Source organism: Oryctolagus cuniculus, chromosome 11 (assembly GCF_051225735.1).
Source record: "Oryctolagus cuniculus isolate XC-2025 breed Fujian yellow rabbit chromosome 11, ASM5122573v1, whole genome shotgun sequence".
NCBI lineage: Eukaryota > Metazoa > Chordata > Mammalia > Lagomorpha > Leporidae > Oryctolagus > Oryctolagus cuniculus.
The window spans coordinates 36,548,525-36,567,776 of NC_142877.1; the positions used below are offsets into that span (position 1 = coordinate 36,548,525).

General features: G+C 40.7%; 1 long non-coding RNA gene and 1 pseudogene across 1 annotated transcript in view; both read left to right on the plus strand.

Moving 5' to 3' along the window:
* The window catches only part of LOC149123412 (uncharacterized), a 734,608-nt gene that overhangs the window by 416,580 nt on the left and 298,776 nt on the right, over positions 1 to 19,252 (plus strand). The gene's annotated exons all lie outside the window — the stretch shown is intronic.
* On the plus strand, positions 5,047 to 5,234 carry LOC127491270 (small nucleolar RNA U3; annotated as a pseudogene).

A 19,252-nucleotide genomic window follows, 5' to 3' on the forward strand; every position in this document is an offset into this window, starting at 1 on the left:
ATTTACAATAAAGAAGATAGTTTTCTGCACCATCATTTTTAATAACCTGAGGAAGATTGTAATTTACTTTATATTTGAACACTTGTAGAAGGGAAACCTGAGTATTTTAAATAATTAAAGTATTAGAAACCACAGCCCAGCCTTTCTCCCATGCCTCAGTTGCAGAGCTGAACAACACTCAACTGCACTGAGCCTCAGTTTGATAATAATAAAGAGTTAAGAATTTTAAATTTTTTCTAAATTTGTAACTAGATTTTTGTGAGACTGCTTTGAGATAGCATAAAGGAAGCTAGCACGTAAATTTAAGAATGAATTTCCATCTTTGTCTTTTCTAGTGATGTACCCTAGACTCTCTAATGGTAGTTCTCTATCTTGCTCACCTTTGTAGAACCTGTAACAAGTGACCTTGTGCAAAACAGTACCTAATATATGTGGGCTGACCTGGGGAACTCAGAAATCCTAGATCAATCTCAGCTTAAAAACCCCATTAATGTAATGGTCATGCCTATTTTTTTTTTTTAAATTGCTGCATCTACGATACCTAATGTTAGCTTAGGATACAGTAAAACTGAATGATAATTGAAATTGAATGATGAGATAATTAATCACTGGATTAACTTCCAAGACTTTTCATGGATATTGAGAAAATAAATCCTTTTGTCTCCTTGCTCCCCATTGCATCCCCAAACCATTCAGATGTTAATGTCCATCATTATTCCTTGCATGGTCAGGGAATGCCCAGCCCATGGGCCATATAAGGTCCATGAAATAATTTGTTCTGACCCTGCCAAGGCAACTGCAGGCAAAACTCACGATTCAATAAATCTACAGCAGGCTAATTTTCAAGTTGATAATGTGGTATGGCCTGTGGATGATGTTATAAATATCCAAATGGCCCTTGGCAGAAAAGGGGTCCCTGCCCCAATGCACATGAAGATGGCTTGCTGAGAAAAAGATAAACATTTGGAACACTGTCTTGTCCATTAAGTGCCTATAACAAAAGCCCCTATATATTTGCAAAATGAATGGGGAAAAAGCCCTTAAAAGTTTAAGTCTCAATATCTCTGCCTGCCAAATTAAGCTTTAGTGGAGAATATTCAAAAAGGTCTAAAATAGCAAAAGTAAATGGCAAAGCAGAGACTTTTCTAGTAATATTGTTGTTAGAGGTATCCAGGACTTAGATATTTTGCCTTAGATATTTGTAGCATAGTATCTGCTTTCCCCTGCTCTTTTTTGATGCCTTCCACCTTATAGGTTATTCTCTCTGGAGCAGGGAGGTTGAGATGGAGCTAGTCCCTGCATGGCAGCCATGGTATACTCACTAGAGAATGTTGCTGCTAATCCATCTACTCTGGCCAAGATGGGGTGAAAATTCTTGTAAACATGACCATACGGTTTTTGAAAGAAAAGAAAGAGGCAGGAAGGAAGGAAAGAAGGAAGGAGGGGAGGGAGGGAGAAGAGGCTGGGAAGGAAGGAGAGAGGGAGGAACAGGTTTGGGGGAGAGAGAAAGAGGGAGAGAGAAAATGAATTGTTCATCAAAATACTCAAGAGTTACGCTTTAATGATAAACCACCAATTTGGAAAAGAATGAAGACAGAAATAATTAAGACTTGCATTATACAGATTTGAAGTGGCTTTCTTTCCTATATTTATTTATTTATTTATTTGAGAGAAGGAGACGCAGAGAGAGAGAGAGAAATGTCTTCCATCCACTGGTTCATTCCCCAATTGACCACAATGGCCGGAGACGAGCCTATCCAAAGCCAGGAATCAGGAGCTTCTTCCGGGTTTCCCATGTGGGTACAGGGGTCTGAGGACCTGGGCCATCTTTCACTGCTTTCCCACGCCATAGCAGAGAGCTGGATGGGAAGTGGAGCAGCTGGGACTTGAACCAGTGTCCATATAGGATGCCGGTACTACAGGCGGAGGCTTTACCCACTAAGCCACAGCGCCAACCCCTCCTATATGTCTTAATAAAAATTTCCCATAACTGTTGGAACAGTTGGAATAGATCCTGCTCCCTGCCAATAATCACCTGCTGAGCCACAGAGCTCTACTGCCAAGTACTTTTGGAGAACCACGTATTGTTGAGAAGTTAGGCCTAGGGTGAGATGATTTGCCTCATGGGTCACGGATCCAGACTGTTGAGACCCTACTGGAAACACAGGGGATCAGATATTCACCTTTCACATAGGAGAACCTCCACATGTTGTGCTAGGAGAAGTTTTACTACTCAGTCTCTATGTTTGCCAAACAGAAGCTATGAAGTCTTCTTGTGCTAACACCCATGTGAGACAGCTTCTGTGGAACAAAGATTTTCAAATACTCTAAATTGTTTTCCCTGATGGCTGAAGCAGCCAAGGTGAGAAGTCGCATCTTCTGACTTAAATTAAATCATCACTAGAAGCTACAATGCTTGGAGCAGGGACTCTAGCAAGGATGACCACTCACAGTGGTCCATGACGATGACTCCCTCCCTCTGAACTTGAGTTTCCCTAGCTATACAAAGAGATTGGTGCAGCCATGTGAACTGAAATATCATTTTTGTGTGACAGGTATAATGCTGGAAAAGCCTGTTAATTATTTATTTCACAACACATTTACTTTAGGAGTGCAGTAGGTAGCGATGGAGTTAGAGTATGGGTCTATTCCTCTGTATAACTCCAGGGGGCAGCAGCTTCTTGGACACAGAAAGGTCAATCAGGCATAAACGGCATCAGGGGAATTGTGTCTCTTTAGCCCTGAGGTAAGGAGACTGATCCACCCAAATGAACTTTTCTAAAGAAGCATAAAACCCTCAGAAATCATGTCCAAATTATAAAGAAATTACAGCTCCTGGGAGATCCTAAGAATATGAAAATCATTGGTGCAATGATAATATTTCTCCTGAAGGTTTTTCCTTAGATTTTCCCAGATGGGTTTTCAGTGACAGCAGGTTTATTTTTAACAAATGCACATAAATGACATCCTTTTCTTGATGACAGGAACTTTTTTAACTATTTATTTTATTTATTTGAAAGACAGAGCTACAGAGAGAGGCAGAGAGGGAGAGGTCTTCCTTTCGCTGATTCACTCCCCAGATGGCCGCTATGTCTGGAGCTGCGTCGATCCGAAGCCAGGAGCCAGGATCCTCTTCTGGGTCATGCGGGTTCAGGGACCCAAGGTCCTGGGCCATCTTCCACTGCTATCCCAGGCCATAGCAGAGAGCTGGATCAGAAGAAGAGCAGCCAGGACTAGAACCGGTGCCCATGTGGGATGCCAGTGCTTCAGGCTAGGGCTTTAACCTGCTGTGCCACAGCGCAGGCCCATGACAAGAACTTTTTATTTTTCCAAAATGTGTTTGGCCAGCCCCAAAATCAGAGACACAAGACTGGCAGGTCTGATGTTACACAACACACAAGCTACAGAGCGACAGAGGAAAGTGCCCCAGAGTTCTGGTTCCTCTTTGTTCAAGAAGGCTGTGTTGCATCAGCACTCAGGGGTGTCTTACCTAGCAGAAAACCAGCATCTTCACTCTAGTTTCCCATTTTCATTGGAAAGATGGAAAGAATTTAACTTAATAGTAAAAAACTCAGCTTCTGTTTTTTGCCCTTTCTCTGAGGCTTTAAGCCCAGTAGCAACCCTTGCAATTCTTGCAGTTAGGAAGTTGAGGTTTCTGGAGGGATGAATATGCATGGCACACATAATCTCCAATTTATTAGCCTGCTTCACTGGTCATTATTGAGATTTGATTGTAATGGTGAGTGGCGTTAACATGCCCTCCACATCTCCCTAACAACATTTATGGTCAGTAATAATATTAGTTCAGTCCTCACATGGCGCTCTGCAGAGTGAATCTGCTAGAGTTCATCTTGCCTCATTACTTCTAACAGACCCCCTGTAGTCAGGTCACACTCCAGTGGCATGCCAGACAGAAAGACGACGTCTTTTAAATATGCTCTCTGGCTACTTCATTGGAAATGCTAGCCTTTTCATTAGGGCAGAGCTAGTGCTGCTTCTCCGGGTGCGCATAGTATAGTCAGATGTCACGAGAATATAGGGGAGGGGACATGAATAAGTCCATGGAATCCTCCTTGAATTTGCTCCTTCAGCCCAGGCTGACATTGTTGGCTCCCATTCAGATGCTTGTACATTGGCATCACACCCATTCCCCTTGCTTCTCAAGTAGCTGAGAAGTGACTGCTCTGTACAGCCATGGCATTGCAGCTGCCTAGAATCTGACTTCCAAAGAAATGCACAGCTAATGCCTAGCTGGTCTAGTGGTGCAAATGCTTAGCTCCTTTGCTTTAAGGTTGAACATACTCTAAGGTGTAATTTAATGTACAAAGCTCCCTGCAAGAACCAAGCTGTGGTTGGGGTTTCACTTGAAATCACACCCTTGCTTGGCTTCCTCTCATTTGCTTTCTTGTTTCTCACAACCCCTCACTGGTCTCTCCAGGGAATCCTGTCTTGACAAATCACTTGCTGGGAATGTTTGGCTCAAGGTTTGCTTTTGGGAGAACATGATCTCAGCTGCATTAGGCAGGCTCCTGCATCTCCAGCTGTGTGTAAGCCTCGTAACCACTCTGCTCCTAACTCTGCTCCACTCTCATGAGAACATAGGCGGGCAGCACAAGCCATGCATCGTCCCCAAACACCTGTCTCCCTTCTCCACCACCACTCAAGACCCAAGGTCCTCCAGAAGCTTGGCCCTTCTGTTCAAAGCAGTCTCAAGGGAACCAACACATTTGTAACTGAACTCCAGCACCATTCATGTTCTTAATCCCATCTTGTCTTCTCACCATTACAAGTACAGATTAGTGGATCCATTTTATAGTGAAGGAAACTGAAGTTCAGAAAGGTTATACAAACTAAGTGAATTCCCACACCCAAAAGATATAAGTCATCTGACCCAGGCTTTCAACTTCAAGTCCAATAAATTCTTCACATTCTTTACCATGATGGCCCCATTGGCAGCCAGGCCATGATGTTCCCAATTAACAATAAATCATGCTTCGATGAAGTCACACTGTGTTTGTGACAAGACAGAGTCAAAGTGACTCCACAGAGACTTTATTTTCAGGGATCATTTCTATAGTTTGTTACTAGAGACGTTTCTCTAATCATGTAGAGCAAGGGAAACCACGAGGAGGAGGGCGTGCCTCAAAGTGTCCTTTGTTGCTGCTGCCATTTGCCATCCATGGTCAATCTCTTCTTCGTGGAGAGAAAGAGCCGGAGGACACAGTCTGAGTGGGAAAGCCACTTGGAAATCACAACAGCAATTAAACAGTCAGTCCCTCTTCTGTGTAAGGTGAGTAACTCCTGTTGTTTACCAGTGAGGACTCCAGCTTTACTTGAACCATCCTGCCTCCTAGATAAGAAGTTCTCTAATTTCTCAGTGGCCTCTACTCTCCAAGTGACCCCCTGCATTCTCAATTTCACCTTAGTTTCATCAAAAGCCCCAATTATTTTTTGTTGTTGTCTCAATCATTTTTATTTGATTTAATTGGTAAATAAATACAGAAGAACTGTCATGAAACCACTGACAATGTATTAAACTTTAAATAATTTATTTCAGGGCCAGCATTGTGGCATAGTGAGCTAGGTCTCCGCCTGCAGTGCCGGCATCCCATATGAGCGCCGGTTCAAGTTCCAGCTGCTCCACTTCAGATCTAGCTCTCTGCTACGGACTGGGAAAGCAGTGGAAGATGGCCCAAGTGTTTAGGACTTTGCACCCATCTGAGAGACCCTGAAGAAGCTCCTGCCTCTTGGCTTCAGCCTAGCCCAGCCCTGGCCATTGCAGCCACTTGGGGAGTTAACCAACAGATGGAAGACCTTTCTCTCTGTCTCTCTGTCTCTCTCTCTCTTTGTCTGTCTGTAAATCTAAATCTCAAATAAATAAATGCAATCTTTTAAAAAATAATTTATTTCAATTTCATTCATTAATTGTATTTCTTAGAATGGGAATATATACATTATTCACTGATAAATGTTTAATGCTTTAAATGTACAATAATCTTATTTGCTGGAACTTGAAATTATTTCAGTTAAATGGGGAAAAATGTATTTTAAAAATGCCTTCTTCTGCTCCTACAATTCAAAGTAACATTTTTAAAAAAACCAGAACCTTTAACCAAAAATCCAAAACTGCAGTCCTGTAAGTAAAACAAAATGGTCACAATTAATTATTTTGATTATTAGCGCTGAAAAAAATATAGTACCTTCTAAAATACTGTAGATTAGTAACTGGTCCAATTTTTCCTTCCAAGCACACAAAGCAAAGCTCAAATTCTATCAGAAGTCCTCCCCCACAACCCTCCCTAACAAATCTTCCCAAGCTTCCAATGAATTCTACTCTTGTTTTCTGCAAGAAGCTAAATAAATCAAATTATGTTGCCATCAGGTGCGTTCCTGATAGTTTCATCATCCAAATTTCATGACCCATTAAGCCATTTCCCAAAATGATTTCTTTTAAGAACAAATATGCCCTTGCCTTGCACTATGTTTCACAAAATGTTATGCTCTGCTCTGTTCATGGGAAAAAGCACATGTCCTGATAAAAAGAAAGACGTGCTGCAATTAAACTGCAACAGACTGCTTTTATGTTAGTCCTGGGCAATGCACGAATCCAGAACACCAACTTCTTGTGCTTTGTTTATCATTTCACATGTTCCAAGGGAGGTGACCATTTGTCCTGACTCCGGTTGTGTTGGTTGGCATGGGATGAGTAATGCTTTGCTTGTGCTTCAGTAATAAAACTTAATGACTTTCCTTGTGAGTATCTTCATTTCTTTATTCACATAAAGCAGTTGGTGTAGCTCTGCAAGAAAACATGGAGATGTGTTTATTTCTCCATAAGTATTTGCTTCATTAACATCAAAGTTATACCCTAGAGCTCTATTCTTGTACATTTCTGCCTTCAAAATATTTCATTTCAATGTCAAGTTATTGATGGCAATTCAGTAGAACACAGCTAGTAGTAACATTGAACATAAAGTAAATGAAGTGGTGACTGAGTTTTCAGACATAGGCAAAGCCACTAGGTCCCAACTTCCACCTGACCTAAAAGGATTGTGCAAGGCACCATGCATCCCAAGGCCAGTAATATTTAAGTGTGTAATCTTAGAATTGATGAAATCTATGAGTGTGGTTGCCATGAGGTCTCATTTTGAGTAGAATTTTTCATTGTACTCCTTTGCAAGTAGAAAGTTGAACAGAGTTTTCAAGGAAGCAGAAATTAAAAACACTGTTATCTTTCTTTCATCTGAATAAAATATGTGGGAAAAGAAAAAGTACACCTCATAGAGACTAAATATTCCTAGAATCCATACTCAAGAAGTAACATAATGCTTTCTACTGCTTTCTAAATGCATTTTAAGTTATATTGCCTGATTTTTTAAAAATTCTCCATATAAGTGATTTAATTCAAGTATTCTGTGTACAGTCATTCCTCAGTATCTTCAAGGGATTCACCATGGTACCTTATGTGGATAGCAAACTATAGTTGCTCAAATCCCTTATATAATATGACATGCATTTGCATATAATCTATGCACCTCTTCTCATACTTTCAATCATCTATTGGTTATTTCAATACCTAATGCAATGTAAATGCTATGGAAATAGTTATTTTATTGTTTAGGAAACATAAGTCAAAAAAACTGTACATGTTCAGTACAGACGAAAATTTTTTTCTGAATATCTTTGATCCATGGTTGCACTGGCCAATGCAGAACCCACAGACATGGAGGGCTGACTGCATAGACAAGGGAGCAGGAGAGATATTGCGTTAAATGGAAAAGACTTTTCTAGGACTCCAACCCATATTGGGAGTCAACTACTTATTAAACATTTTGCACACTCATCCCAATCCTAGTGACCCCCTCCTTTGGACACAACAGTGGATGGCTTACTCATTCCTTCCAATTTGTTGAACAGCACATATGTAGGAGCTATTGCTGCTCTACTGAGAAACCCTTGAATGGGCTGGTTACCATAATTCCCAGCTGTATGGACTGTTAATGCTTCAGAGTAACCTTCTCTTTCATTGACCTTGGGCAACAGAAGCCATTTCAGCGATTTCAGTAGGAAGGAAGGGGATGGGTGTGATAAATAGGTCTTTTCCCCATTCTCTGGGAATGGCCACAGCTAATGATTTCAGCTGTTGACATTAGGAGAGAGGCACTACTCAGCTGTCCTTTACCTGTAGGTGGACATTATGCCACGGTGGTCATTATGCTGTGGTGCAATTTATGTTCTAAATTCTCTATAAGATTAGGCTCAAAAGTAGACTCACATCCTCCCTTGACCTATCCCCTTGTCTTAAGCCAATGTCCTTATTCCCCATGTCTCCATCTCCCACAAGACCAGCCCCTACCCATTCCAATAAATTATCTGAAGAAGAATCTGCATTTCCAACTGTAGGATCAGAGGAACTTACACAGAAGGAAACTCTACCCCAAGCATTTTTTGCATTTTTTTTACTGAGTTTTTCCTCCCTCTCCTTCCATTTGTTGTTAGTTCTGCATCTTCCACCCACCCTACCCCTATGAAATAAAGGCATGAAGAGACAGAGACCTCTCAACCACTGCCTAGGAACAATTTCAGAGCACATAGCAAAGTCTTAAAGAAAAGCCACTTTTTAAGCCATTGACTGTCCTGATATTTGCTCAACCTTATGGTAATTGTAGGGATCCAGTTTAACATGACTGTGAGTATTTTGGTCATAGCCACCATCTTGCCCTAACAATCAACTCACACCTTATGAGATAAATGAAGTTATGAACATAACACACTGAGCTTGTCTTGCTTGGCAGAATGAACCCCAGGAATATCGTTCATGCAAAGCCTGGAATATTACTGCTGTGTGAGAAATTCTGGGTACCCTTAAATTAACCAAGGGCCATTTGTCTAGCTCATTACTAATATGAGCACATAGATCCCTCAATGTCCCATTGACATCTGAGACCATACACTTATCAGTAAATAAATTATACCCTTAGAAATCTTGAATTTGTCCTTTTTCAACTATCTCACAGCCCCTTCTACCTTTGGCAACTGGTTCTTATGGCCTGATTTTTTCCAAAACAGTTAAGTATCACCATCAAATGTGGCCCTAGCACTCTGGCCTCAGGATAAGTCCTTAAGGCATTCGGATCTGGCTAAAAAGCCCTTAAGAGTTTCTCAGGCATGGCAAGCCAAGACACTCTGGCAAAAAAAAAAATGACCTAATGAAAGATCTCTGTGAATGAGATCCCAGTGGAAAAAACGGGCCATCAAAGAAGGAGGTACCTTTCTCTGAAGGGAGGAAAGAACTTCCACTTTGATTATGGCCTTATCTAAATAAGGTTGGAGTTTGTGAACTCAAGAGGCTTCCATAGCCTTGGCAGCTCATGACAAGAGCCTCGGGTGATTGCTGACATCATAAATAAGAGTGTCAATTATTAAATCAACAAGGGAGTCACTGTGCACATACTCCCCATGTAGGATCTCTGTGTTTAATGTGTTGAACTGTATGAATTAATGGTAAAACTAGTACTCAAACAGTACTTTATACTTTGTGAATCCGTGTGGGTGCAAATTGTTGAAATCTTTACTTAGTATATATCAAGTTGATCTTCTGTATATAAAGATAATTGAAAAAGAATCTTGAGGTGAATGGGATGGGAGAGGGAGTGGGAGATGGGATGGTTGCAGGTGGGAGGAAGGTCATGGGGGGAAAAGCTGCTATAATCCAAAAGTTGTACTTTTGAAATTTATATTTATTAAATAAAAGTTTTTAAAAAAAAAAGTTCCTTTGGCTCCTATCACTTTTATATCTACTGACCTTGCTCTTAAACCAGCTGCACTTAGACTGGCAGATTTATCTGGGCACAACTCAATTCCCACTACAACTCCTTCCCATCCCACTGTGCTTATTTTTCCTGAGTTCTTTCTTTTTACACTCATCTGTGGGATTTTTGGTTGCTTCTTCTTTGGACAGTTCTTCTGAAAATAAAGCACCCAAAGGATTTGAATCAAAATGTCTTTGTGGTGGGAAAAAAAAAAGAAAGAAATATCCTTTTGAGTCAGAGACATGGAATTCCTTGGAGGAATTTGTCAAAGTTGTACTTTCTTATGCCCTCCTTCAATACTTTATTTCCATCACAAAATAGTGTTTTGCTGTTGTTATTTTTGCTGGTGGCTGAATTATCATTGTATCACAGGCATTCAATAGATAGATGTTCAGCTCCAGTTACTCTACATTTAATCCCATAAGAATTTTCACTCTAACTTCTATTCTGTTCCTTCAACATGGTTTATATTGTGTTTTCATGTTTTTCTCATATTCAGTCCCTGATTTGTAGCTCCCAAATTCTTTTAGGAGATTTGTATAATATATACATTTTTTTTTGTTATGGAAGGTCTTTATTTCACCTTCAATCATAAATGAGAGCTTTGCAGAGTACGGTATTCTTGGCTGGCATTTTTTTCTCTTTTTTATTCTTTTTTATTATTTAGTAAATATAAATTTACAAAGTACAGTTTATGGATTACATTGGCTTCCCCCCCCCCCATAATTTCCCTCCCACTCACACCCCTCCCAACTCCCGTTCCCTCTCCCATTCCATTCACATCAAGATTCATTTTCAATTATCTTTATATACAGAAGATTGATTCAGTATATATTAAGTAAAGATTCCATCAGTTTGCACCCACACAGAAACACAAAGTATAAAAATACTGTTTCAGTACTAGTTATAGCATTACTTCACATTGGACAACACATTAAGGACAGATTTCACATGAGAAGTAAGTACACAGTGACTCCTGCTGTTGACTTAACAATCTGAAACTCTTGTTTATGGCATCAGTAATCTCCCTAGGCTCTAGTCATGAGTTTCCAAGGCTATGGAAGCCTCTTGAGTTCGCCGACTTTGATCCTATTCCGACAGGGTCATAGTCAAAGTGGAAGTTCTCTCCTCCCTTCAGAGAAAGGTACCTCCTTCTTTGATGGCCATGTTCTTTCCACTGGGCTTTCACTCGCAGAGATCTTCCATTTAGGTGTTTTTTTTTTTTCCCAGAGTGTCTTGGCTTTCCATGCCTGAGAAACTCTTAAGGGCTTTTTAGCCAGATCCGAATGCTTTAAGGGCTGATTCTGAGGCCAGAGTGCTATTTAGGACATCCACCATTCTATGAGTCTTCTGTGTATCCCACTTCCCATGTTGGATGGTTCTCTCCCTTTTTGATTCTATCAGTTAGTATTAGCAGACACTAGTCTTGTTTGTGTGATCCCTTTGACTCTTAGACCTATAAGTGTGATCAACTGTGAACTGAAGTTGATCACTTGGACTAGTGAGATGTTATTGGTACATGCCACCTTGATAGGATTGTATTGGAATCCCCTGGCACGTTTCTAACTCCACCATTTGGGGCAAGTCCGATTGAGCATGTCTCAAATTGTACATCTCCTCCTTCTCTTATTCCCACTCCTATAGTCACTTTTCAGTTAAATTTAAACACCTAAGAATAAATGTGTGTTGATTACAGAGTTCAACCAATAGTACTAGAACAAAAAATACTAAAATGGATAAAGTATTACATTGTACATCAACAGTCAGGACAAGAGCTGATCAAGTCACTGTTTCTCATAGTGTCCATTTCACTTCAACATGTTTCCCCTTTGGTGCTCAGTTAGTTGTCGCCGATCAGGGAGAACATATGATATCTGTGAAAATCTGAGGGGGGGGGGCGAGAGAACTCACTGAGAACACAAACTCGGTAACCTTGGCAACCTGGTGAGAGACTGCGGAGAAATTTGAGACCACACTGAGGGCTGCATAAACTCTTTGTGTGGTCCCAGGGGTAGAGCAGACGAATACCCACAGGGACCAGATTTCATACATCAACTACCCTCAATTCCACTCAGCTGGGTGGAATTACTTCCCAACTGAGTAAAAAAAAATAGAGAGAGAGAGAGTGAGAGAACAATCTGGGTGAGTCACCTTTGGCACACCCTTAACCCTGAAGAACCAAACAGAGCTCTCTGGCCACACCCATCACAGCCTCTAAGGATCCATCAAAAGCAGACAGTGCACTTAATCTAGAGTCATAGTATAACAAGAAAAAGCACCACAGCAAAGAAACCAAAAAATATCTCCACAATGCCAAACAAATGCAGAAACCTAGGTAACAAGAACAAGGAAGGCACTATGATGCCCCCAAATGAAAAAGACACCCCAATTCAAGATTATGAAGATGATGAGATAGAAGAAATGCAAGAGGTGGATCTCAAAAAATTGATAAGAACATTAAGAAGTTCTCAAAAACAAATTCTTGAACTACAGAAATCCTTAATGGACCATATAGAAAATCTCTCTCGTGAAAATGAAATATTAAGGAGGAATCAAAATGAAATGAAACAATGAGTAGAACATGAAACTGTGATAGTGACGAGAAATCATAATGAAATGAAGAATTCAATAGATCAAATGACAAACACAATAGAGAGCTTTAAAAACAGATTGGGTGAAGCAGAGAGAGAATATCGGACTTAGAAGACAGAGAACAGGAAAGTATACAGTCAAACCAAAGAAAAGAAGAGGAAATTAGAAATCTAAAACATATTGTCGGGAATCTGCAGGATACTATTAAAAAACCCAACATTTGGGTTCTAGGAGTTCCTGAAGGCATGGAGAGGGAGAAAGGATTAGAAGGCCTTTTTAGTGAGATACTAGCAGAAAATTTCCCAGGTTTGCAGAAGGACAGAGACATCCTAGTACAGCAAGCTCATAGAACTCCTAATAAACACGACCAAAAGAGATCCTCACCACGACATGTTGTAATTAAACTCACCGCAGTGAAACATAAAGAAAAGATCCTAAAATGTGCAAGAGAGAAACGTCAGATTACTCTCAGAGGAACTCCAATCAGACTCACAGCTGACTTCTCATCAGAAACCCTACAAGCTAGGAGGGAATGGCGAGATATAGCACAGGTACTAAGAGAAAAAATGCCAGCCCAGAATATTATATCCTGCAAAGCTCTCATTTGTGAATGAAGGTGAAATAAAGACCTTTCACGGCAAACAGAAATGATTCTTTATTTAGGGGACCCAAAGAACTCTACTAAGAGACTATTGGAACCCATATAATAGTTTGGCAAAGTAGCAGGATATAAAATCAATGCACAAAAATCAACAGTCTTTGTATACAAAGGCAATGCCACAGCTAAGGAAGAACTTCTAAGATCAATCCCATTCACAATAGCTACAAAAACAATCAAATACCTTGGAATAAACTTAACCAAGGACGTTCAAGATCTCTACAATGAAAATTACAAAATCTTAAAGAAAGAAATAGAAGAGGATACCAAAAAATGGAAAAATCTTCCATGCTCATGGATTGGAAGAATCAATATCATCAAAATGTCCATTCTCCCAAAAGCAATTTATAGATTCAATGCAATACCAATCAAGATACCGAAGACCTTCTTCTCAGATCTGGAAAAAATGATGCTGAAATTCATATGGAGACACAGGAGACCTTGAATAGCTAAAGCAATCTTGTACAACAAAAACGAAGCTGGAGGCATCACAATACCAGATTTCAGGACATACTACAGGGCAGTTGTTATCAAAACAGCATGGTACAGAAAGAGATGGATAGACCAATGGAACAGAATTGAAACACCAGAAATCAATCCAAACATCTACAGCCAACTTACATTTGATCAAGGATCCAAAACCAATCCCTGGAGTAAGGACAGTCTATTCAATAAATGGTGCTGAGAAAATTGGATTTCCACATGCAGAAGCATGAAGCAAGACCCCTACCTTTCACCTTACACAAAAATTCACTCCACATGGATTAAAGACTTAAATCTACGACCCGACACCATCAAATTATTAGAGAGCATTGGAGAAACCCTGCAAGATGTAGGTACTGGAAAAGACTTCTTGGAAAAGACCCCAGAAGCACAGGCAGTCAAAGCTAAAATTAACATTTGGGATTGCATCAAATTGAGAAGTTTCTGTACTGCAAAAGATACAGTCAGGAAAGTGAAGAGGCAACCAACAGAATGGGAAAAAATATTTGCAAACTATGCAACATATAAAGGGTTGGTAACCAGAATCTACAAAGAAATCAAGAAACTCCACAGGATCAAAACAAACAACCCACTTAAGAGATGGGTCAAGGACCTCAATAGATATTTTTCAAAAGAGGAAATCCAAAGGGCCTACAGACACATGAAAAAATGTTCAAGATCACTAGCAATCAGGGAAATGCAAATCAAAACCACAATGAGGTTTCACCTCACCCTGGTTAGAATGGCTCACATTCAGATATCTACCAACAATAGATGCTGGAGAGGATGTGGGGAAAAAGGGACACTAACCCACTGTTGGTGGGAATGCAAACTGGTGAAGCCACTATGGAAGTCAGTCTGGAGATTCCTCAGAAACCTGAATAGAACCCTACCATACAACCCAGCCATCCCACTCCTTGGAATTTACCCAAAGGAAATGAAATTGGCAAACAAAAAAGCTGTCTGCACATTAATGTTTATTGCAGCTCAATTCACAATAGCTAAGACATAGAACCAACCCAAATGCCCATCAACAGTAGACTGGATAAAGAAATTATGGGACATGTACTCTATTGAATACTATACAGCAGTCAAAAACAATGAAACACGGTCATTTGCAATAAGATGGAGGAATCTGGAAAACATCATGCTGAGTGAATATATAAAAATATATAAAAAGTTCAAAAGAAATAAATTTTCTGAAACCCATTGTCTTTGGAATTCTTTTTGTTCCAACACGTCTTTCTTCCTGATTTTATAAAAGGTGCAGATTCTGTAAAAGGTAGGCTCTCTAACTCCTTCTGCTTCTCCAATATCCCAGATCTAGAAGGGAGACAGGGTGAATCAAGAGTGAAGGACTTTCTATAAAAGGCCACACAGTAAGAATTTGGGACTTTATTAGTCACATGATCTCACTTGCAACTAACAAATTCTGTGTTGTGGTGCAAAAGCAGCTATAGAAATTATGTAAGCAATAGATTGTGTTTGTGTTCCAATAGAATTTTACTTACAGGAGCTGGTGCTGTAGCATAGTCGGTTAAACTGCCACCTGCAATGCCAGCATCCCATATGGGCACTGGTTCATGTCATGGCTTCTCCACTTCCCATCCAGCTCTCTGTCAGTGTGCCTGCAAAAGCAGTGGAATATAGCTCAAGTACTTGGGCCCCTGTCACCAATGTGGGACTCCTAGAAGAGGCTCCTGGTGCCTGGCTTCAGCCTGGCCCAGCACTAACTGTTTCAGCCATCTAGGGAGTGAACCAATGGGTGAAAGATTCTCTCTCTCTCTCTCTCTCTCTCTCTCTCTCTTTAGCTCTGCCTTTCAAAATGAAAATTTTATTTATATAAACAGATGACAGCCTGGATTTGGCTCATGGGTCATAGTTTACTGACTCCTGAGTTAAAAGATGAGAGGATTTTGATATTCAGAAGTAAAAAAACCCTTGAGCTGCTGTAGTTATGAGTGGAAATTTTAGAGATGCAGGAATATATAGAAATATAAAAGAGAGGTCCTAGAATTTATTCATTAATTAAAACCTATTATTAAAGAGAATTTTCTAATTGAAGAGAAATAATTTCTCCTGTCTTATGTTTTCTCTTTTGTGGTCTGTTGGTATCTGATTCAAGTATTCTGTTTTAAGGAAAAGATTTGGTGCTTCCATAGTAAGATGAAAATGACTAATTAGGCTTGATATACTATTTTTTTCCAAAGACATCTGCAGTTTGACATAGACTAGCCTACTTTATGCTGAACAGAAGAAAAGAGGTAACAAGAGAGGAAGCCAGGGGAAGAGGAGGGAACCAACATCAGTTTGGCACTTACTGGATGCCAGGTCCTACCTAACACACCATTTCCTTATTCCTCTTAGTAACTGTGTAAGGCATAGGATGTGATTATGTCCATTTAAAAAATGTGGAAGCTGAGGCTTAGCATGATTGAACGACCTGACCAAGAAAACTTGTTGATAAAGGGAAGAGCTGAAACTCAGTCCTCACTCCTTCTTTCCTCAGAGTCTGTTCCATGCCCTTCCACAGCCATACTTTCTTTAACAGTGGCCCCAAAAGGGCCTGTAATTCAATGGCCTTGGGTAATCAATTACAATCTATTTTTGTTTAAAGAAAAGAAAACCTATGCACTTTGTATCCATTTATAGGAGCTTCACACAATTTTGCATGACATGAATGAGACCCTCTGCAAATCCTGCCAGGTCCCTATTCTCTAGGACTATACCACTCCTGTGACAGTGGCTCTGATAGTACACCCTGCACCACACGCCTCCAGTCCCTCAGATTCAGTGTATTATTCCTGGTGGCCTCACAGACCAAACTGGCCCTGCAGTCACACAGGGTGGAGAAGAGCAGGATGATCCAAGTATAAATCCTCTCTTAAGTTTTGCCTTTTGAAAGTTTTTTTTTTTATTTATTGTGCATTTCATTGTGCTAGACAATAGGCTTTATGCTTTAGATGTATATTTAGACTTGTTGTTATCCCAGTGTAGGAAGGGAGATTCTGTGGTTTATAACAGAGCCAAAAGGACTGGTCTTGCTGTATTCCTACCAAAGAAAAGACTGAAACCAGGGAAGCTTATTCTCTAGGGCATGTGTTCTTAGCCACCTACAAGTCTAGAAAGCCTTGAATAGACTCGTAGGTGAAGAGAGACAGTGTTCTCTGTGCCCTGCATAACAACTGTCAACCTCTGTGATGAGTATTTATACTTTGAAGCACCTGGTATGTGTGCTGTATACATTGTCATCATTAAAAATGTGAATGTAAATATTTATAAACAGCTGTTAAGGAAACTAAACTTCTGGGGAAGATTTTGAACTCAAATAGCTGTTTGGAGGTTTTCTTTTAAAAATGGAAATATGTAGTCTGACTCTAAATATAAACCTCCTTCCCACTGCAATTCTTGTCTTTTACAGCCCAGCTAAGGTCCTGCTAGAATTCAGCACTAGATTCCCAAGGAAAATATCTGCTCTCAAAACTTTTTGGCTGCAAACAGATACTACTTCTTACCTACTCCAGTGTAGGCTAAAGCAATAAAGACTTCAATGACAACAACTGGGAGAATGTTCAGGAACTGGAACACTTAAATACTGCTGTAGAGAGTGAAAAATGACAATAATATTAAACCTTTCACTTGCCCTAAGACTCATCAATTTCACTCCTGTATATGTACACGAGAGAAATGAAAACTTATAACAATCCCAAGCGATCCTTAAGAAGTGTCATTACAGCTCCTTCATAAGAACAACAAACCAGAAACAAAGCAAACGACTCACAGAGGATGAATGCATGTTCCCTGCTCAGATATGCAGCTACCTGAATGATCCTGAAAGACACCATTCCAAGAAAAAAAAGCCGCACAATACCATTTTCATTTTAAAATACAGTACTCTAGAAAATGCAAAGTAATTTAAAATGATGGAAAGCAAATCTGTCAGTGGTTTCCTTTGATGCATGAGACTGAGACAGAGACAGGAGAAAATTTGTCCAACTAATGGACAAGTGATGGGTGATGAGTTCCACCTACTTGTCAAAACTCATTGATCAGTATACTTTTTTTTTTTTTTTTTGGACAGGCAGAGTGGACAGTGAGAGAGAGAAACAGAGAGAAAGGTCTTCCTTTTTCCATTGGTTCACCCCACAAATGGCCACTACGGCTGGCGCACCATGCTGCTGATCCGAAGCCAGGAGCCAGGTGCTTCTCCTGGTCTCCCATGGGGTGCAGGGCCCAAGCACTTGGGCCATCCTCCACTGCCTTCCCGGGCCACAGCAGAGAGCTGGACTGGAAGAGGAGCAACCAGGACAGAATCCGGCACCCAGACCGGGACTAGAACCCCGGGGTGCCGGCGCCCCAGGCGGAGGATTAGCCTATTGAGCTGTGGTGCCGGCCTCAGTATACTTTTAAACTGCATTTTATTACACATAGTTATACCTCAATAAAACAGCACAACTTGGCCGGTGCCCTGCACCCCATGGGAGACCAGGATAAGTACCTGGCTCCTGGCTTCGGATCTGCACGGTGCACTGGCCGCAGCGCGCCGGCTGCTTTGGCCATTGGAGGGTGAACCAACGGCAAAGGAAGACCTTTCTCTCTCTCTCTCTCTCACTGTCCACTCTGCCTGTCAAAATAAATAAATAAATAAATAAATAAATAAATAAATAAAACAAACAGCACAACTAGAAGAAAAACAAAACCAGTGAATGCCCATCCATGAGAGGACTTAGGTAATTGCCCGGCCACCCAAGGCACAGGTTTTTAACTCATGTTCACTAACTGTGGAAAGTTTCTCAGCTGGCCCTCGTCCACTGCAGAGAAGGTCTCAGTTAGATCACTGATGCCTTGATGCCCTACTGCCCCACCTATTGGCTCTTTGAAAGAAGCACGTAGGGGTCGGTGCTATGGCGTAGTGGGAAAAGCCGCCACCTGCAGTGCCGGCAGCCCATATGGGTGCTGATTGGCCCAAGTGCTTCGGTCCCTGCACCCACATGGGAGACCCAGAGGAAGCTTCTGGCTGCTGGCTTCAGATCGGCTCAGCTCCAACTGTTGTGGCCAACTGGGGAATGAACCAGCAGATGGAAGACTTCTGTCTCTTTGTGCCTCTCTCTAACTCTGCCTTTTAAATAAATGAATAAAATCTTAAAAAAAAAAAAAAAAAGGAAGCCGGCAAGAAAGGTAATCTTTATGAACTTCCAAATTCCAAAAAGCAGCAAGAATAGAAACAATCTGTCTTATTGTTCCTATATTTAGATTCTTGAAACGTAAGTCTGAGAAATTGTTGTGAAACTCCAACCAAGGTGCATATTTTCAGTGTCCTCAATTTTTTGTGGTTCAGGCTACATCTGAGAATTTCCCCTAAGGCTGGGAGGAGGTGAAGGGGTGTGCCATCCCCATGAGGTGTATCTTGGGCATTTTCAGTGGGAGCTCGCCCCCTCCAGGGTTCTTCCTGCCTTCTCCCTAGGGAAGTATGTGGGGCACCCAGGGGCAAGGACAGAAGAAAGGCCAAAATCCTCAGCCTGGAAAATGGAAATCCCTCTACTGGTGCTGATGTGGTTCTCTGGAGTCAGTAATCTTCCAACCCACTTAATGGATTTAGAGACCCATGCGCCTGATTTTCATAATACTATTTTTTTAAAAAACCTGGTTGTTTTGGAAAATTAATTGCCTTCCTATTTTTTTTTTCTATTCCTCAAACTGAATTGTG